The sequence below is a fragment of the Alexandromys fortis genome, unplaced genomic scaffold, assembly GCF_014885135.2.
Source record: "Alexandromys fortis isolate MF-2015 unplaced genomic scaffold, M_Fortis_MF-2015_v1.1 scaffold_2_26212498_36691700, whole genome shotgun sequence".
Classification (NCBI taxonomy): Eukaryota; Metazoa; Chordata; class Mammalia; order Rodentia; family Cricetidae; genus Alexandromys; species Alexandromys fortis.
In genome coordinates this window covers 5,244,733-5,267,896 of record NW_026067931.1, presented here as the reverse complement: position 1 = coordinate 5,267,896, position 23,164 = coordinate 5,244,733, and the positions used below count along the sequence as shown (strand labels likewise).

The window sequence follows — 23,164 nt, the reverse complement described above, 5'->3', positions numbered from 1 at the left end:
TACTGCCTTTAGAACTTTGGAATGATTAAAGAGAAATCAGTAGTAGAGCAAGCTATAGGAAGGACATAAATACTGACCATAGTGTGTGCAATCACGGAGTTGGGCTGGCCTAACTGCCTTGAGAGGCATGTGTTTATAGGTTCTCAGGTTAGAGTCCATGGCTGGGGGTGGGGAGGACAGGCACAGTGGCCTTCCAGTTCCAGAGAGAAAGAGAGAGACCAATGCACTCTCTCAGGCGAAGCATTCAGGCCACTTTGTGTTTCTCTGTATGTTCCCTCAGAAGTGAAAAAAGCATGGAAGTTTGATGGGACACATGGTCTTAGACTTTAATCAGTGTACCTTGTATAGCTTGTAAATATCATTCTATCCTGGCAACTACAACTGTATTGATCTGGGCAATTGGCACTATATTCTGTTGCTGATAATGTATAAAAAGTCTGATTGCTCTCAATAAAATAGTCACAGCCTCATTCTTGCTGTGGCCCCTCCAACCAGCCTGATTTATTCCTCACAGCCATATTAGGTAACCATGCCTGGTAAGCAAGCATGGACACTTATACCATAGTATATTTCACTCTTTTACCATAATTTTACTTCCTAAAAGGCATGTAAATAAATGGACATATAGCTTTAGCCTTAGCATTAATATATGGAGGGAAAGTCTGTATTCAACACCCTAAATCTCTATGTACAGACATATCTAAGAGTCTATATGAGGTTAACAGCTTTTAAAGACAGGTAACAGAACTGAATTGAGCTGTAGGATAACTATGCATTCTATTCTATCAATCTGAGAACAGAAGACTCAAAGATTACGTATATGTATATGCGCGCGCACACACACACACACACACACACACACACACACACACACACTAAACAAGTGCCAATTCAAAGCAAGCCAATGGAACCTTCTCAATGCGCCATATTGAATACTTAAGTAAATTGTAACAATCTCCTTTTTGTGCTGTTTGTTTTTGGTTTTTGAGGCAGAGCTATAGAGATCTCACTTCATAGTCCTGGGATATACTGGAACTTTCTAACTATACCAGGCTACCTTCTACTACCAAGTGGTGGGTTACTGATATATTACCATAAGACCTGGGATAACCGTCTCTTTGCAATTCAATTCATAGCTTTAAAAAAAAAAAACTAAGTTTTAGAATCCACATTTACTAACAACTTTTCTGAAATCAGAACTTTTTTGATATTAGTGGAATCTTTAGTTGTCACTGGAGACAGATGTGAGAGTGTATGGTTCTTCCTCGCTGGTACAGACTACCTAGCGAGATTAAGAAAGCAAACATATTAAGTAAAAATAAGGCAGTCTCCTCAGTCTCCTCAGAAAAGTCTGCCCCTAACACTCTGTAGGAACAAAACACACTAACAGAACATTTAGAGTAGATATATATAATCCTGAATTAAACTAGTTAGGCAAATCCCGTTTTACATTTAGAATGTGAATGATAATATGTCAATAATATAAGGGAGATTACTAAGGGCATTTGTTTAGTGAATTCAAGTACAAAGCATAGAGGATGTCCCCAAATCTCAACAATGAAATGAGAAAAATCTTAGCCATGCTTTGACAACTAAAAATTCCACCAAGAACTGAACATAGCGGACAATGAGTACTGTTGAGAAGTCAAGAACAATGGCACTGGGTTTTGATCCTACTGCACGTGTTGAAATAATAGGAGCGGCGGGGCTGCGTCCCCAGCATCCCAGACGCCTGCTAGCTTATGCCCGAAATAACAACACACAAACTGTATTCATTTAAAGACTGCTTGACCTATTTCTATCTAGCCTCTTCTAGGCTAATTCTCACATATTAATTTAGCCCATTTCTAATCATCTGTGTAATCACCCCAAGGTGCGCTTACCGGGAAGATTCTAGCCTACGTCCATCCTGGATCGGAGGAGCTTCATTGCGTGCATCTGCCCGGGAGAGCAGAGCATGCCTCTCTGTCTAAGGCGTCTAGCTCTGAGAGGAGCTGCATTACTTCTGACCTCACTTCCTCTTCCTCCCAGCATTCTCTTCTGTTCACTCCACCCACCTATGTTCTAACCAATAAAATGGGCCAAGCCAGTTTCTTTATTAGCCAATGACCTTCCTCCATCATGCAATACTGGCTTTGTGGGAGCCTAGGCTGTTTGGATGCTCACCTTACTAGACCTGGATGGAGGTGGGAGGTCCTTGGACTTTCCACAGGGCAGGGAACCCTGACTGATATTCGGGCTGATGAGGGAGGGGGAGTTGATTGGGGGAAGGGGAGGGAAATGGGAGGCGGTGGCGGGGAGGAGGCAGAAATCTTTATTTGATAGATAGATAGATTAGATAGATGGATGGATAGATAGATAGATAGATAGATAGATAGATAGATAGATAGATAGATAGATAAAAAAGAAAACCTTGAACCATTTGCTGGGAGTAGCCATATATAGTAGTGGTAATTAACAAATGTTCATGGAAAACTTGATAAACCTCTTTTAAAAGTAGGAATGGTTACTGTCCATACAAACAGACAGGAGGAAAGGAAGAGAATAAGAGCTGGCTGACATTTGAAAGCCAACACGCCTCTAATTACTATGCACGTGCATCTCAAGCAGTCTGCCAATCTAGTACTTAGTGTACACCTCCCTTCCTTTAATTTGCTATCTAAAAACCACATTTCCTCAGCATTTTCTTAAATGTTACCAGTTAGGCTTTGTTTTTAACTTTTAAAAACATCTAATATTCTTTATCATATATCTTACTATCTTCACTTGATCAGGGCTTTGCTGTGGTTGTTTGTTTAAGACAAAGCCTCACTTATAGCTTTGGCTGGCTTGAAACTCAGATCACCTGCTTCTGCCTCCTGAGTACTGAGATTAAGATATGCCAAAGATACCATAACTGGCTTCAGTTGAGTAGTCTTAAATATATATTATAATTTAAAAGCCTTATAAGAGTAAGATAATAATTTGCTGTAGTGATATTTCACTTGTATTTTAATAAACAAAACCTGCCTGAAGAGAGTAAAATAGCCACACTGATCAACCTTACAGACCAGGCAGTGGTGACACACACCTTTAATCCCAGTAGCCACACTAGTTTGCCATAGAACTTTAATCATAGCACTAGAGAGAATATAAAACAGGAGGAACCAGCTCTCACACACAAGTCTCATTCTGAGATTCCTGGAGGCAGGATCACCATTTCAGATTGAGGTAGAGGGAATAGTCTTCAGGTCAAACTCCAATTTCTGTCTGGGGGTTCTTATTAATCATGCTATACTTTGTAAATATGTTTCCATTTTTAAAGTTTAATATTTCTTTAAATGATTTTTCTTTTTAAACGATTGTTTATGCAAAATTGTATACATAATTATTGCCAAGTAAGCATCACTTACCATGGCAGGGTGTTTGTACTTCAATACAGCAATCACATTTTAATCTCAACAGTAAGACACTAATTTAACACTAACAGACAAAAACAGGTATTCTCTGAGACAGAAATTCTAGCCCATTCAAGTTCATGAAGCTGTTCTGCCCTTAAGTTAGGTGAACATCACCATGATCTTTATGAACTACTAATGGCCTCTCAAGTACTGGAATTAGTGTTTTAGTATTTATGACTAGGAAGCACTAAATGTTTGGTAGTGTGGCTACCATGTAAGACTCTTGAAAAACAAAGACAGAGTAGTAGTGTTGGAGGAGGGGATTCCTACTATAACCTTTGAAGAACTAAAAGTAGTAAAACTAGTGTTCCGTTTGTTTTTAATTTCCCAGGCACAAATAGTAACAGCTGTCTATACTGGAAAAGTCCCAACATTATTCCCACAAACACCTCTCAATAAATGGAAAGCAAACACTGTTGGGTAAGAGAATGAACACTAAATGAACTTCATTCACTGTATGATGATATATGACAAATACTGATTCACAACTGTGTACTGAAAGACACAGAAGCATCTCTTCAAAAAGCAATCAAGCCTACAATTACCTCAAATTAAAAGTTTTAAGAAAGATGGGTGTGGTGGCACACATCTGTAATTTCAGCATTTCAGAGGCTGAGGTGGAAAGATAGGGGAGGAAGTTTGCTAGAATGAAATCTCAAGAGGAAAAGAAAAAGAACCTAATAATTTAAAATTAATTGTAGGTGCTGGAGAGATGGATAAGCAGTTAAGAACACTGGCAGCTCTTCCAGAAGACTTAGGTTCAGTTCCCAGCACCCATATGGTATCTTACCATCTTCTGTAACTCCAGTTTCAGGAGATCTGATGCTCTCCTCTGTAAGCATCAGGCATATATATTAAACATTCATATACACAGGCAAAACATCCATACACATATACTACATACAATCAGATGTGATTTCAAGCTCCAATAAAATACTTTGAAACAATCTACAGTATTCTTTATCTTTGTATGCTTTCTGTTTGTGCATGATGTGTTCACTTGTGTGAACATGTTCACGTATGTGTGCAGGTACCTATGTAGAGGTCAGAGGACAGATACGGGATCCTCACACTTTGTCTAAGACAGGATCTGTGTGTGTCTAGCCAGCTGAGTCTTGGCTTAAAGGGATTTTCCTGTCTCTGCCCTCTACCTTGAAAGAAGCCCTGAGACCACAGACACACACTATATCATCCAGGTTTATCTGGATTCTGGAAATTCCAGCTCAGATGCTCACACAGAGTATCATGAATATTGTTTACAAAATAGTCCTACTCCTAAGCCTCACAGCATTTGGGAGGAGAGGCTGGAGGGACGGGGGATGCAAACAGAGAAATAACAGAATAATGGGAGAAAGAAAAGACATTTCTGTGAGGCTCAGAATCAAGGTAACAGCTCCTATACAAAAACAAAAGAAACAAGCAAAAAAAAAAAAAAAAAAACAGAATTACCCAAAACAGAAACAGAGATACAAATATTACAATACCAGACTTCAATGGAAATGTAGTCTTCAACTACATTTTAACAAAAACTGGTTTTTGCTGTTTTGTTTGTATATTTGCTCAAGTCAAGGTTTCACACAGTCTATCCTAGAACTCACAGCAATCCTCCTCTCTCAGTCTTCTGAGTGAGTGCTAGGATTATATGCATGAGCCACCATGCCTAGTTCATGTTGTTCCTTTAAAAATATCTATCTATTTATTTATTTGTATGTGTGCACGCACATGCATGTGTGCGCATTGATATACACACACATGTGACTATACATACATGGAGGTAGAACAACCTTTTTTTATCATGTAGGCCCTAGGAATTGAGTCAGAGTATCAAGACTGGCAGTTATGTGCCCTTACCTGCTGAGCTCTCAGTCCCACATGTTGTTCTTAAGTTAGTAAATTTGTTTTTAGTTATTCTGAAAACATTTTGTATGGGGGTTTGTCCATTTGCAATATAAAATTCTTAAGTTGGAGCTGGAGAGATAGTTCAACAGTTAATAACACTTACAGATGTTTTAAAAGACCTGAGTTTGGTTCCCATAACCTACATCAGGCAGCTCATTTGTAACTCCAGCTCCAAGGGATCCAATGCCTCTAGCCTCCAAAAGCACTTGCATGCATGTCCACATATGCATATAATACGATAAAAAATGATGAAAAAATTCTTAATGAATTTAAGTTGACTTTAATGATTCTAAGGGGACAGCTGATTTGTTCTTTTCTGTGCAAATGTAAATCAGAGTAGTTTGAAAAGCTGAGTTCAATAATTAAGTCACTGAAATCATACAGTTCCCTACATAACTATTTAATAATGCTAAGAATTATTTTACGCCTTACCATACATACAGAGAAAGGAACAAATGGCTTACTAGGGGATTAAACTTCAATCTGAAATCTCAGTCATCACCATATTTATGCATTCTCCTCTATTTGACACTAACTTCTTGATACTAATCCCAACAGAATGAAAACAAACACATTATTTTACTGTTGTGAAAAAAGAAATACATTATAGTTTTAATTTAACTGAAGTGAACTGCCTCACACTTTGTGAACTGTTGCTAGTTGGCTAAAGAAAATACTGGATGTAAATACAGTAACACATAAAGAAGACCCTTATGGAAACAATTCTCAAAGCAGACAGAATTATTTAAGCACATACCACATAAGACAAATGTTAAAAGGTTCATTTTCTGGGTTGAGAAAGTCTGAATCTGGACACCAGCTTTTTCTCCTATCTTTCTTTAAAACTCTGCCCTATATATTCTTTAGACAAGATCATTCACTACACAGCCCCCTTTTCATCTAGAAAACAAACAAGAGATAATAACAAAGTAAAAGATAGTTCCACCTCAATGCTATAAAAACTGTAACATTTCAGAACAAAATAAAATGATGCATGTTTTTATACACACTAAAAGGATAACAGTCCATCAGAAAGTAAACTAAGCCAAGTATGGTGACATACGCCTGTAATCCCAGCACTCAAGAGGTAGAGCAGGAGATCTCTGTGAGTTTGAGGCAAGCCTGGTGTACATAGTAAGTTCAGAGCCAACCAGAGATATATAATAAGACTCCGTTTGAAAACACAGAAACAATCAAAAACCCACAAAGGAAAGCACAACAGACTTTAGGCTGTCCCCCCTGCCCACAGTACTAATCTTAAAGCAAAAATATCCCCAACACATTAGACCAGCTCAAAATCTATCAAAATCTCACTCACACACAAGGCTGACAGGGAATCATGAAATGTCAGCTAAACTCTTTTTTACTAAACAGTGCGGCAAAGTCACACAGTTGGCATAACTTAAAATGTCTTAAAAACCAAGGCTGAAGAGATGGCTTCATTTTTAAAAGCACTGATGATAGTAAAACTATTTTATATATAATGGATGGAAAGACACACACAGAGACAGACAGACAGACAGACAGACACAGTGTCTTAAGTTTCTTAGCTTTTCTTCTTGTGTTCTTATGAAAATCTCTCCTGAAACTTCTGGATACCTTTCCAGATTCAAACATTTCTTTATTCAATGACTTTTTTATTTCTAATTTTTTTCCCATTTTGACAGTTAAGAAGGGGGTTACAAGATCAGCAAAGGACATTCTGAAGATGAGTCAACTAAAATACATCACAGAATAGACAGTCTACTCTGAGACGGCTGACTCAGGGTTTGTAGAAGCTTTTCTCATCAGGATATTGTGATGCTATGAAAAGCTAATCATGAAATGTGGTCAACTTTTAACTGTACTGCTTATTACTGTGCAATACAGGCAATTCATTTAAACCCTCTTTACTCTCAGTATTTTATAAGATATATTGATAAAACCTAGTTTGGAGCATTAGGTAAATATACATAGTTAGTTTATGTTTAAATTGACCTACATTAAGAGACCAGCATATACTCTAAAAATATATATCTAATAAGGAAGAAAAATTAATTGCTTCATAAGAAATATTGGGGCTTACGGTCCCAAAAATTAATTTTAGGCAACTCTCATAGGCTGGCCTTAAACTCACAGCAATTCTTCTGTTTCAGACCCCTATGTGTTGTTGGTTTCATATATAAAAAACAAAGACTAGAGACGCAGGTGGTCAAAGGGAACCCAGAAACTCACTGATATAATTAGCAAAGATGAATTCTAGACAAATGGATATCTATGCATTTGTGAATATTAGTAAAGATACTATAAATCAGTACTGATAATTATAAAAACAAAAATAAGAAAAACTATGGACTTACACAATTATGGACTTACACAAACCTAAAGACTTTTAAATGGTAAGAGCTAAAGTTTGTATATTCTCTTAGAAACACAATCATGAAACAACTGTTAATGGTTTCATATTTTAAGATTCTCTTACCACCTGCTATCAAACATCACTTTAATAATTTATGGTGATATATGCCTGGGAAGCATTTTAGAGGCTAAGGCAAGAAGACTGCCGTGGGTTTATGGTCATCTGGGGCTAAAGGTAAGAACCTAACAAAAATGAAAAAATAAAAAAAAAAACTGAAAAAAAAAAAACAAAAAGTAATTGTGAGACTTTTTTTAATTAATTAATTAAACTTAATGAATAAATTAAAGGTATGGACTAGCACTTGAGTGGCAGAGACAGGGGGACCTCTCTCTATATATGAGTGTTACATTAGTCTAGTCTACATAGTAAGTTCTATACCAGTCAGCCTACATAGTGAGACTTGTTCCAAATACAGAGACATAATATCAAATCTCCAGTAAAGTGGCTGATACATGGAAGACGATCAATGCCTGCTTGATATACAAAGGGAATCAAAAGAATATTTTTTAAAGTAGCCTTAAAAGTTAGTGTGCTCTTTTCAGTGAATAGATATAAAGGAAATTTATATGTAGATTACTTTGCCATAAAATATTTTGAGACATAAGCAGGGTGTGACAATGCACACTTTTAACCCTGGCACTCAAAAGGAAAAGGCAAGAGAATGTCTGTGAATTGCCACTGGCTCAATCTAGATACCAGCTTCCAGGCCAGACAGAGATACAGAGTGAAACCCCCTCTCAAAGACAAAGAAACAAATCATACAAAACAGCAAGAAAGCTAAAGTTTCAACTGCAACAAGATAAAGGCAATGGAGGTCTCAGGACACCTAAAGGATCTGTACAAAAAAGATAGCAAATGACTTATAAGTACAAATACAAAGCTTAGCAGAATCCCAAAATTCTCCCTTGATCTAGTTTTGGAAAAACAAAGGTATTCATGAAAAATTCAAAAACGTTGCTATATTATATGCATAGCTGGTAGTAAAACATCTGAAATCATTTTGGCAATGTAACCAACAAACATTTTGCAGATGTTCTAATTATGGCGAGAGTGGCTAGGGTTAATTACTTCTAGGATGAAACTTGAATATTCCACTTCATTTCCTCATTTTTGATTATGCTTACAGTGCTAACAAACTCCAAAACTTTTACTTTCTAGCAGGTAATATTTAAAATAGTTGATAAATCTTAGTCAGTTTAAGACTAGAATCTACTTACAGAATCTGATGTGTATTACTAGGGACCACAGTCAGGTGGGCTATAGACAAGAGAAAAGTCAGGGCTTCAATTAGCTACCCAAGTGCTAGAATCCCTTGACTCCAAAAACATAAATCATTTTTTTTTTTAAGAAAAGGAAAAAGGAAGAAGGAAGAAGGAGGAAGGAGGAAGGGAAGGGAAAGGAAGGGAAGGACCGATACAAATATTGATCAAGTCACCATGGAACTGACACCATCAATGAACTGAAAAGTCTGTATTGGGTGGTAAACTAAGGTAAGACAATGTTGTTTCCAACATCAGATTAAATTTACAGAAGTTCAGGCATCTTTATATTTTGTTGTGTAAGGTATAATCTTTACCATAAGCTATGAACAGTGGCTAATAAATAAAGATGATAATAATAAGCTTATCTATTACACATAATTTAGAAATGGCTACAAGTAACTGTCACTCCTACTAAGAACAGCATTAGTGGATTTATCAGGTAAGAAGGGACATTATTAAGACTGTAATTTAAACAGCTCTAAACAGCAATTTGAAATTTAAAACACTAAACTATTCTTTAATTACAATTCTATCGTAATATCTGGAAATGGTAAGCGCAATGTTTTCAATTACTTTCGTAGGTAAAAATATAAGCAAGTATCATGGAAGTTTAAAATAAACAACTTCCTAGGCCTACAAGTCACAAATAAACATGCACGGTTACAGAGAGAAATCATTTCTGAAGCATATTCTATACCATTCTATTTTATCCTATCTTTGACAGAGTCTCTCTCTAAAGCCTTGGCAGGCCAACAACTGTGTGTGCCAGAACAGGCTTGTACTAGCTTCGTGGCAATCTTCTTCCCAACTACTGAGATTCAAGTATATACCATCACATTCTTCACCCAAGTTGAAATTAAGTTTCTCATTACTAGGGGAAATACTAAAAGATTGAGAATATGGTACTCTAAAATAAAGTGAATCCTAGAGAAAAAATGTCAAATTGGGTTTATCTGGGCTTTCTTTTTTGATATAACTAAAATATATAAAAATACTTTTTTCCCCTTAGAGATGATGCAATCCTTTTTATTGCATATCTAGCTAGAAATGTTCCTAAACTACACGTCAAAATACTATTTGGAGATGGTTTTAATCACAGTTTAAAAAGAAGCCTAAAGAATGAAAATGTCAGATTTCATAGTTACCGATAAAGACTGAAGAATAGAATACTTTTCATTATAACCATTCCTAGCTATAAAAAAGCACTATTTAAAAAGCCTCATATATACCATACCTTGGAATGAAATATCAATAGGACTCTATCTATGTTGATAAGGGAAAGGGAGCACCAATATGATGGGTTTCATTTAAACAACTGACTTCTCATACATTTTCCCAGGGAAGACAACACCAGCACCAATCTCTTACAGGTGCCACTCGCACTATGAAAAGAAAGAAACGCACTTATGCCACAGTTAATACATAAGAAATAATGATTAGAGGCTGGAAAGACGACTCTATGATTATTAGAGAGTTTGGTAATCAGTACACATGTCAAATGGCTCATAACTTTCTTTTTTTAAGATTTTTCTATTTTATGTATATCATGCTCTATCTGGACGCATCCCTGCATGTCAGAAAAGAGCATTAGATGCCATTATAGATGGCTGAGAGCCAACCACCTGTAACTCCAATTTCAGGGGATCTGAGGCCTCAGGCTTCTAAGAGCACTGGCATTCACAAGCACACACCTACTGTGTCAGACACACACCTATGCATAAATAAAGACAAAATCTCAAACAAACAAAATGCTTACTTTTTAGAGAACCATCTGATATGTTGCTTAACTTTCCTTCTCTATAACCATGTGTATTCCCTCAAAAGAGCGTTTTGTAAAATGAACAAGAAAACTAGGTCATTAACCCAGGTCACTGTGATAAAAGACTACATACTAAGATATGGAAATTAAAAACAAACAAGCGAACAAAAACCACTGGCCCTGACTGTGGTACTGAAAGGAAGTGTTCTGCAACGATAAAAACAGAAAAGGCTAGGCACGGTGGCACACACTTTTAAACTACTCTGGAGGCAGAAGCCAGGGAATTTCTAGTAATTCAAGACCAGCCTGATCTACATAACAATTTTCAGGCCAGTAAAGATCATACAAAACAAAACTACTTCAGTCAAGTAAACTTTAAACCACGTGGTAACCTCTCTTCGCTTTTTGCACTCTGGTACCTGTGCTCTGAAAATACTAATGGTCATGGAGAACTTGTGCACCATGGTGTCACGTAGTAGTTCAACAGTGACAGCTCTGCACTGCTGCAGGAAATCTGTGTGGTTGCTCTGAGACTGCCAATGGAGTCGGGCCTTGGTTCAGAGGTTGGGGTCCACATTCAGCAGACAGGAATGGACCACAGAGTTCTCTGATGGACTGATGTGGGATTCCCCTCTGTATGCTGGGAATATGTTTTATTACTGTTGGTTAATAAAGAAGCTTCTTTGAGCCTATGGCAGGCCAGAATATAGCCAGGTGGGAAATCTGAACTGGGATATAAAGGGAGAGTAGGTGGAGCCAGGGAGACAACATGTAGCGCCAAAGGAGACAGATGCCCCCGAACTTCACTGGTAAATCACAAGCCTCATGATAAAATACAAAATAATAGGAACGGGTTAATTTAAGAAGAGTTAGTTAATAAGAAGTCTGAGCTAATAGGCCAAGCAATGATGTAATTAACATAGTTTCTGTATGATTATCTGGGTCTAGAGCAGCTGGGAATGAACAAGCAGCCTTCTACTACAATGAATTCTTAAGAGACAGATGGACACACATGGGAATAGGGAGGGGGAGATGGGCAGGCCCTTTCAACAGGAAAGCATGGAGAGTGGAGGTTCTCCGTGCTCTGTGAATCTCTCAGGTTTTACCCTAGTATGTGACTCCTGATTATTTTTTCTTATTAAACAATGATCAAAAATGCTACACTACACAGTCACATCACCACAGGAGAGAGGACAAAAATATGCTAAAGAGACATTGTGTTCCCATAATTTTAGGTACTATTTACACTGTTGTTCTTGTCCTGTTTGATTGTTAGTGTTGTTGTTGTGATATTTTATTTGTGTCCTGGCAAACAAAGCTTGCTTGAAGATCAGAGGGTGTCAGTTTTTATCCCCATGTATGACTCCAAGTTTTTATTATTAAGACAAATTAGGATTGTGCATCAATTAACCCCCATTCTTACTTTGCTTCAAATTAAACTTTATCCTAAATCTGTATAGCAGAAAAAAATCTGAGTATACAAAGATTCATTTTGATATGAGGTTTCCATAAGTAATAGGTTTTATTCTATTTAAGTTTTAAGGCATCCAATGGTATGTGTGTGGGATGTCTTTAGGACATCCCCTGAAGATAAGACCCTATTAATGTATAATGTCAATGATAATAAGCAAAAGTTATATATGACAAATCTATAATATAAAATAATAAACCATGATCGTCGGATTAGGTACTTATAGGATCAGTTTTGTTCTGTTTTCTATTTTGAAGCTAAGTCTCACACTACAGACCTAAGTGACCTGGAACTCACTATGCAAAACAATGTGGCCTCAATCTCACTCAATTCTCCTACAAATCCTGAGATTATGGATCAGCCATCAAAATGTTAAGAGGTATTTTAAACAACAGTCTAAATTTATATTTTCTCTCTCCAAATTCTCTAAAACTACCCATAATAAGGATCAGTGAGATGGCTCAGAGAATAAAAGAACTTACCTCGAAAACCTGATAATCTGAATTTCACTCCTAGAATCCAATTAGAAGTAAACTAATTCTTGAAAGTGGTCCTCTGGCACACACGCACGCGCATATACACACACCATTTATGCATACAATAATAAAACAATGAAAAAACTGAATCTATAATAAAGCACCTGCTATTCAGAAGATCTGAAACCCCAGAGCCAAATATTTTCTCCAAAACTACTAGTTAGTGTTCATTTTTCCGGTTCCAATTGCGTTTGAAGAATACAGATAAGAATTTAGTTCTTCAGTGCCTCTTATTCCATAAAAATAACTAGTCAAAAATTTCAATGTGTGTCCCCAAGTAATGATGTCACTATAATCATGAAAACTGAAATGGAAAAGTTCTAGTAGCATACCAATAATAAAAAAAATGCCCGGACAAGATGAAATCTATAAAGGTTTCTTAACTGCTAAAATTAAGAAATGTGACTATAGTTGGGCATGATGGTGCATGCCTTTAATCCCAACACATGGGAGATAGAGGCAAATTGGTCTCTACGAGTTTGAGGCCAGTCTTGTCTACAGAGCAAGTTCCAGGTCAGCCAGGGCTACATAGAGAGACTTATCTCAAAAATAATACACCCTTCTCCACACCACCCCAAAAATGCAACCATTATTTGGAATCTGGTGAGAGGTCTTTCCAAACAATCTCCTCACACTAGAGGGAAGACAGACAAGATCAAGCATCTGCATGACTTATGCTGGATTTTGCAATAATGCAATCACAATCAGAGCAGAAAGAGATGTTCTTAGCAAATAGTACAGATATTATCTCTGTTATTCATCCACCATAAAATTTACTGGGTGGAAATTCATGTAGGATAATAAGTCCTAGACTTGATTGATTCTTCTATCTAAAAAATTTTAATTATATCAAATATCAACTACTATAGCCAAAAAGTACTTTTTAAAAGCATCAAGTAATCAGAAACTATAAAAAACCTCAGACATTGTATTTGGCAAATGCCAGACAATTATAACCAATCCATCTCATAGCCACTGCCTACACTTACTGAGGTGCTGCTAGCTCTGCAGAAAGAAAAAAACAATCACCTATCAAGGAACACACACTTGGTCTAAGTGTTTTTCTTATGACTTGGACAGAGACAAGAAAAAGTAGCAGGAGGTCTTTGTTTTCCTTTCAGGCAAAGAAATGGGTAAAAATTGTTTCTTAGAACATACTTAAAGGGTTCTCTGAAATATGGCATACAACTAGCTCAGGTGACAGCTGATACCATTTTCCTAATTCAGAGAATGTATTAGCAGTTTTACAATAGTGATAATGTCATCACCATCTCCAAAGTACAAAACAACCCTCTGAACACAAGCATGGTAGGTTTTGCTACAATACTTTGCTCTAACAATACTGTGCCTTACTAAAAGACACCATAAAATCAAGACTCACAGTTCAATGTGTGCACTGTGGTACAACTATCCAGTATGGCTTTTCATGACTTGTTTTTGTTGTTGTGCTAGAGAGGAAACCCAGGGCCTTGAACAAGTCTAGGTAAATGCTCTATCATTTGGCCATACCTAGACTCTGCCTATGTTCTAAAACTATACTAATAAATTAACATTATACCATCACATTCTGCAGAGACTAAACCAGGCAGGAATCTGGAACTAGAAAATAACCTCACATTGTGTAATCCAAGAACCTAAGTATCCATACCAAATTAACCCCTTCTTTTGTGTTACTAGGTCCAGAAGGGCTTCTAGAAACAGCATAACAGGCCATAGTTGCTTAGTTACCTCACTGACCACTATCCCAAAAGAAACAGTCTGCTTTCTTAAGGTGACCCATAAACTGTAGAAAGTGAGTGAATGAGTGTGTGTTAGAGAGAGAGAGAGAGAGAGAGAGAGAGAGAGAGAGAGAGAGAGAGAATGTGCAAAAGCCTTTGCTCTCAAACTCCTTTTCTCTCTCCTGCTCCTTTCTAAGCCCTGGAAACTACTGCTTACTATCTGATGTCATCTGTGACCATGATTTCAACCAGATTCAGCCTTTTCTGGATGTCAAGGCATGCTGCCCTTTCTTTTTTTTTTTTTTTTTATTGAGAAAAGGAAAAAAAAAAAAGGTTTCTGTCTCCTCCCAGCCTCCCATTTCCCTCCCCCTCCCCCCTCCCCCCCCCCCCCCCCCCCCCCCCCCCAAAGAGAAGTCAGATGCTGCCCTTTCTATAACCCACCACAAAGCTGGTGCTCTCTGAGATCTGTCAGCACTCTAGCCCTTGGGTAGCTACCAGGCTGTTCAGTCACAAAGTGCTATGAAGCAAATTTTAGCCTTTGAGGTAGTACTTCAGAGCTTCAAGATTTTTTTTCTCTTCTAAAAATAGAATTTTCTGCTGAGTGGGGGTGGTACATACCTTTAATCCCAGCAGCTGGGAGGCAGAGGCAGGCAGATATCTGTGGGTCCTGAGATCACCTTCTTGGTCTACACAGCAAGTTCCAGAATAGCCAGGGCTACACAAGAACCCATGTCTTGAAAAAAAAAAAAAAAACAATAAATAGAAAAAAATCACAAACAAAAATTTTCCTCATATGCTTCCGGAACTTTTATCTTCCTTTAGGCTTCAGACTTTGGCGACTAAGATGTCAACCAAACACACCCAGAAGGAAGGAAAAACTGACTGCACCAGATGATCTGTGAGTGTCTAGTTGATGTGAGGGCCCGGTCTGGTGTGGATGGTATTATCCCTAAGGTGAAGGACCTGGGATATATAAGAAAAGTAGCTGAAGGAGAGCCTGGGAGCAAGCTAGCAAGTCTCTGCTTCACATCATTCCTTGAGCTCATACCCTGCTTTCTCTAAACTGATAAGATGAAATAAACTTTCCTCCCCAGGCTATTTTTGATAATAAATGTGCAATCACAGCAACAGAAAGTACACTAGAATAGCAATATTATGAAGCAGGACCAATTCCTTCTTTGACAAGAGATAACATATGGTGCATATATGTTGGTCTGGAGGTATGTCTTCCTTATAAAAAAAAATTTCTAATCTCATCTCTATGCAAGTCATACAAGTCATCTTTTGTCATTTATGCATACTGAATTTTTAAAACATATATGATATACACATACAACTTGGTTAAGGTTACTTTAAAAATATGTGTACACGATATGCTCATGTGTGTGGAGTAACATATACTTGCATGCACAAGTATAGACACCAGAGGTATCAGGTATTTCCTCAATTGCTCTCCACCTTATCTATCACTGGACCTTGAGCTCACTCACTGAGCTAGACTGGTGTGGTGGTTTGAATGAGAATGGCCCCCACATGCTCATATATTTGAACATATGGTTCCCAGTTGGCGAAAATGTTTAGGAACTCTAGTTTCAAGGGATTCCATACCCTCATCTGACCTCTGCATATACTACACACAAGTAGTGTACAAACATGCATACAAGAAAAACACCCATACACATAAAAGAATTTTAAAAAATTTAAAGGGGGCTGAATGTAGGTAATCATAAAAGAAGACATAAGCTAATTGTCTTTCTAGTTTTAACTCTGACATGGATTTTTTTCCACCTCAGCCTCATGGACTTGGGCTGTTTGGCTGACCTCCATGGTTTCAGTAAGTCACGAGCTGCTACTGGCTCGTTAGTAAACTACAGGGAGTAGTAAACTACTGTTTGTTTCAAACTTCCCAGTACTAAGATTATAAACCCATAGCATCATACTGGCTTCCTGAGTTCTAGGGATCAAAGTCAGGTCCTCATGTTTACATGTTAAGTACTTTATAAAATGAGTTAACTTCTCTGCCCAAGAAAAATATCCCTGTTGCTCTTTCTTTGACTTTTTAGGACAGGATTTCTTTGTGTAGCTTTGGCTGTCATGGAACTCTATAGACCACACTGGCCTCAAACTCAGAGATCTACCTGCTCTGTCTTCCAAGTGCTGGAATTAAAGGCATGTGCCACCGCTCCCAGAAAATCCTCTCTCTCTTAATAAGTATCATTTCTAAATGCCAATTTCCAGTAAGCTCCTTTCCCATACCAGCCAGGCTCTCTTATCTAACAACACCAACATACTAAAATTTGCTAAAGTCCGGATTAGATTTTTAGAAAAATCCATCGCTTTAAATGCAGCTGGGAAAAGAATGGGGGGGGGGTCACAAAAACTATCCTTCAGCCTTCATAGGCAACTGCGTATATGTGTGCGTACACATATGTGTGCATACACACACATCCCATAAAGGGCAGGGGTACATTAATAAAATTTTAAAAGAGAAAATGATGTCAGGAGAGAGTAGAGAAGCATTCATCAACCTGCATATACAGGAAGACAAAAGCCTCTGAGATCAGGGGAAACCACTTATTCATATATAGCTCCTTGTCAGAGGCAGCAGTAAACAAAAGTAGTCTTCCAAGAGTGCAACTTCATGCCATCATTGCTAAAATAAGATGGTAGCTAGAACCTGAATACAGTGTTTGGTGCCATGTTCAAAGTGTTGCATTAATTCATCAAGGAGGCACTTCATCATTAAGACGAAAGCTGGTACACTTCTCCCTATGCCTGACCACCCTTGCTATGATGTGATCCTGTGCTGTTTGATTTGTTGAGCTCCTTGATTTATCTTCACCTCCTTCATCTCTTTTTGCTCCAGCGAGGATGTATTGACAACTGATCCTTGTTTTAAAGTCATTAACTCTCTAAGGTGAGTTTAATTCTCTGCTTTCTGGGTCTGTCACAGTCAAGTCTTGGTCTACTTTATTTAAATCTCCATTCACATGAACTCTGTGAATTCCCTCCATAATCATATCCAAGTTTTGTACTCTCTTGCCCACTACATTTTCTTTTTAAAATTCCAATATATTTATAAGGCTCTTTTCAACTAAACCACCTTTACTTTGTGTTCTGTCTAGCAACTAAAACATTTCCTATTTAATTTTCATACATTCTAAGATCTGGAACTGTCTGGCGTCTGTGGTACTATAGTCACGGCAGCAGTCTAACATTTTTTCCATAGTAACAGTTACTTTTATTTATTGTCGTAGGCCACTCATTCCTTTAGGCAGGGTTCATGAGTCTTTTTATTTCCTGCACATAACAATACACTGATGGTTCTCAAAGGATACTTAATGAATAGTGATAAATCAGCTGTAACTAGCATCTCTACTTATATTAAAAGTTGGAAAGACAAGCAGGAATAGTAATTTTTCTCTTATTCATAAATTACATCCTAAAACAGATGAAAAGGTCTTTGTTCCTTAGTAATGAATTCATGTAATTTACAGTTAATTTATTCTAAATTCCCTTGAGACCATTAGCATGCACTATTCTTCCTATAACGAATGCACACTTAAATGTCCACCCAATTTTTAAATATAAATAAAATATTAAAATACAGATGCTACTGAAAAGAGAAATTTTCTATCTGAGAAATTTATGTAACTACAAGTGGTCAGTAAAAATAGATCTAACTTTTATACAACTTGTCATTTTTAAGCAAATTAATGAAAAAATGTAATTTTTAAAAGGTGCAGTCTACACTTCTTTTGATGAGTAAAAGATGGTTCTATCATCTAAAATAGACTCTGTTTATCAATATGAGTATAAAGAATCTTTTGTGGAAAATACAGATACCAGCATCCTCAAGTTGACAGAGGTTTCTAATTATAAAAACACATTTCTTAAAAACAGAATGTTAGATCAGTAGTGTTCTTACCAGACATGTTGGTAAACATGTGCCCAAGACCCAAAGTCTAAGTTTCTACTGTAGTGAAACAAATTTCTTATAAGAAAGTGTATTTTTTAAACAAAGGTCATTAACAGCAGGGACCAATACAATAAAATTAAAGTACTAGAAAGTACTAGTTCCATCACTATACATAGTCTTGCAAAAGTCTTGAATTATAACTGCCCCTATTATCCCTTTATTAAAGACCTGAGAGTCTAGCCTAAGATAGTTTTCTAATGTACACAAAGAATGAACCAAGCCTCTCTAATCCCTCCCACATATACTCTCCCCTGAGACGCAGAGCTTGATATGAGTTCCATTTCCTTGAGATAAAAGGCCTGCATTAACAATGATGTGCCCTTTCTTTTTGTAATAAATTTCCATATTTATATTTTGAGGCTGTCATGTGTTAAAGGATATTAAATATCATCTCATTATAACTAACTCTTTAAGCCAAAATAAATGACTTCATTCAACATAGACATTGAAAAGTAAAGGAACATATTATGAATTATTTTTAAACTATTTTAATAATTAAAGCTATTTAACCTAATCTTGATTTTATATTAGAAATGCACATTGGTTAAAAAGCTCAAATCTCCTTTCCTTTTATCCTTAAGTTATAGACAGGAATTTGAACTTGGGATATAGAGAAACTAAAATACTACTTTGGGTCAAATCTCAATAAACCAAAACAAGCTTAATTTTTAAATTCCACATTCAATCATATAAAACATAGTCGCTGGACTAAAACATGGTTTCACTTCACTAAGGTTATTTTTTAAACTGCCTTTGTAGTAAGCTAGTGTAATGCCACAGAAAATATTTTACCCCTTTGAAAAATTAGAGAAACCCATTTTAGGAATAAACAGGAAATCTCCACTTTCAAAACCAATATGCAAAATAGATTGGTTTTGATAATATAAAGATTCTGGTGATCCAAAAGAAATCACCAAAATTCTAAAACCTACAGACAAGGGAGAGAATGGTATTAAAGTTAACTTACAGGGAGGAAGAAAGGATCAAAAGTCTAAATGAGAGCAGTATCAAGATTAGCAGATCTAAACATCATTCACACAGAAAGACGTGAAAATGTCCTAGAAGGGACATGCACCTTCTTTACCCAGGGTTTCCTGGCCTTTTCCTCATTCACTTGCCTGCTCCTACTTTTGTGAATGCTTTCATTGACCCTCTGGATATTCCATTCAGTTCTCTAACGTTCCTGGTCCTCGTCCACCTTGAGGCTGCACTGCTGGACAAGGTCGCTTTCATGAACCTCAACTGAAAAGGCACAGCAAGAAAAAACTCCTCCTCTTCTACTTTACAGCTTGCCTAGTTTGTCGCTTTTCTATGAAAACTTAGAAAATGGTCCCCAAGCTTCCTTAAGAGCAAGGGCACATAGAACCTGGAAACAACCTACATGCCCCTTGACCAAAGAATGGATAAGGAAAATGTGGTACATTTACACAATGGAGTACTACTCAACAGAAAAAAAAAAAGACATCTTAAAATTTGCAGGCAAAATGGATGGATCTAAAAAACATCATATTGAGTGAGGTAACCAGACCCAGAAAGACAAATATAATATGTTCTCACACATAAGTGGTTTTTAAACATAAAGCAAAGAAAACCAGCCTACAATTCACAATCCCAAAGAAGGCAGACAACTAAGAGGACCCTAAGAGAGATATGCATAGATCTAATCTACATGGGAAGTAGAAAAAGACAAGATCTCCTGAGTAAATTGGGAGCATGGGGACCATGGGAAAAGATTGAAGGAGAGGGGAAAGGAAGAAAGGGAAGCAGGGAAAAATACATAGCTCAATAAAAACAATTAAAACAAACAAACAAACAAAAGAAGAAGAATAAGGGCAAGTTTCAGCAGTCAGATCTTTACTTCTACCAATGGAGTATATGTGTATGTATCAGGTGTGTCCCCCAAAATAAAATTCAGATACAAATGAATTTTGTCGCAAACACTTTTATACACTGAGCCACCACCTCACTGGTCCTGCTTTTAAATTCTTTTATCAATGAGACTCAGTGACCACAAAAGGGAACCGTAAATTTTCCCCAGTAACATATGGATTTTTATAAAAGGACAAATCAATGAAATAGAAGATAATCTTTTATTTTCCTGAAAAACTAAGATTATTATACTTTGGTATAAATTAAATTTTGTTCACAGTATTCTTACCCTAGGGTGTAACCTACTATTATTGTTTTACTAAGTGGACTCATACTCAAAGTGTCTTGGAAACATTTATGTTAATGCACAGAGATTAATGCTTCTCTCAAAGTCAGTCAGAGAAACAGCTTTATGCAATGAGTGGTAAAACTCCTAAATGGTCAAGGGGCTGAGAACAGGTGGCTACTAAATGCTCAACCCTAAATAAAACATTTCTATCAACTCAAGACTCAGAAAACATAGAAGAGGGGAGCATGGGGAGGAGTGCTGTGAAATACTGGTTTGTGAACACAACGTTCGCACCAAGTTCGCATAGTTGTTGAACTCACAACAACTGTTACTTGCACAAGACTGGCACTAGTCAACATTCCAAAAGAAATAAATGCAAGAGGGTCTCATTAGGCTCAACTCCTGGCTGAGGATCTATTGGTAATGAATGAAGAAAGAATCATTCTCTTCTAGGGTATGTCCAATGAGTTATAAAAGAAATTAAAAAAAAAAAAAAGGAAGAGGAGGAGGAGAACTAAAACGAGGGAAAACGAGGTATTGGGTATGGAAGTCCCACAAAGTGTGAAAAGAATCTGGGTTGGATATGAACAAGGTACATTCTATACTTCTACACACAGACACACACCCCTTTCATGGCACTCACTAACCAATCTTTATAATACCACTGATGGTACTATATAAGTAGAATCTCCAAATTCTACTTCTTTAAGTAATTTAAAGTATAGTAAAATTAAAACTGCGGGACATTCATTTCAAAACAAGGGAGAATAAAGTGCACAGCAAAACAAAGGCATGTCCCTACAGAGTTTATCATTAACTATATTCCTACTGACCCAATTCTTTCTTAGACAAGGACATTTTTCAAATATCCTAAATATTTTGCCAACATGGTGCTTTTACTTATGACAGTAACACTAGTATAAACAAGCATAAGTATACATTCTTGCTTACTGCACTAAGCCTCCACAGCTAGAGAGAATGTTAATACATCAGAAAAATAAACTTGACTCAGTATTAATCAAACTATTTAGACAAAATATTTTCATAAACAGCCTCCCAATCATGCATGTGTGTGTTTGTATACAAAATGTATCCCTATAGTCTAAAATTATTTCTATGTGGCTAGCTAGATTGCTCGCCGGGTACAGGTTCTTGCCACCAACACTTGATAATCTGCAGACCCACATGTTTGAAGAACTAACTTCTACAAGTTGTCCTCTGAAAACTGTACACATATACATACATACACACACACATACATACATAAATGAATAAATAAATAAAATTATCTATCCATGGATTAGTAACAGACAAAGAGACCTGAATATAATAAACTCAGGAGCCAGAGAAAATTATTCTTTAACAAATTTTTTTTCTTCTTTTTTTTTTTTTTTTGTTTTTTTTTTGTTTTGTTTTGTTTTTTCAAGACAGGGTTTCTCTGTGGTTTTGGAGCCTGTCCTGGAACTAGCTCTTGTAGACCAGGCTGGTCTCGAACTCACAGAGAGCCACTGGCCTCTGCCTCCCAAGTGCTGGGATTAAAGGCGTGCGCCACCACCACCCTGCTAAAATTGTTATTACTCTTTAACAAATTTTTGCTATTAAGCACAATAGCAAATTAAGTCACAAAAAGTATAAAATATTAAACACTTTAATTTTAAAAACTAGCATTAATATGCATCATTAATCAAGTACCTTTCTTTACTTAAGATTCACTACATTACACAACACCCCTTTTTGAATATTTATATTCTCTTAAAAGATATTTATATTCTATTAAAAGACTAATATTTAGTCTTCGAGTATGGACTTTTGCAATCAATCATATGCCCTTGCCTCCATTATCTACAAAGGTGCATCTATACTTTACCTTTGACAGACAAAACAAACTTCAATGGCATGCCCTGAAAACTTTACCCCTTTGCTATCATTATCCTATTTACTTCCTCTTTAATATTTTCCTCAATTAAACTTTTCCTATTTTATTGTATTTGCTTTGCTAAGAAGCTTTTTAATCTGTAAAAAAAAAAAACCAAGGTTTTGAAAATACAATAAATATTCACACTAAACATTATTATAGTAGAGTCAACAGTAAAAATAGATAGTAAATAAAAAATGAATATAGGTCAATAATGAAGAACTTCCCCTAATAAAGTATAAACAAATGCCCTTCAAAAGAACAACCCCACTGATTCAGTACCTGTAGTTTTAAAATCAATGATCTCATATGCAAAATTTGATTGCTGAGATTATTTATTTTATATTGAAACTTTAAAATTTGAAAAAAGCTTTGTCAACAGTAAATAATGTGTAAAAATGAGATATACATGTAATATGTGGACTATTTTACTTTCTTTTGCATAGTAAAGTAAACTAGCCTATAAACAGTCAAGTCTTATATGAAATATGATTTCATGCAAATCGGACAGGAGGTGGGGTGAAAATTTATGAAGGTAGTCAGGAATGGTAATATAGACTAATAATCCCAAGACTTGGGAAACAATACGATCTTGAGTTCAAGACTAGCTGGGGCTGTACAAGGCAAGA

General features: G+C 36.6%; 1 protein-coding gene across 6 annotated transcripts in view; it reads right to left on the bottom strand.

The window, feature by feature from the left end:
• Positions 1-23,164, bottom strand: part of Rngtt (RNA guanylyltransferase and 5'-phosphatase) — a 182,122-nt gene that overhangs the window by 71,003 nt on the left and 87,955 nt on the right. The gene's annotated exons all lie outside the window — the stretch shown is intronic.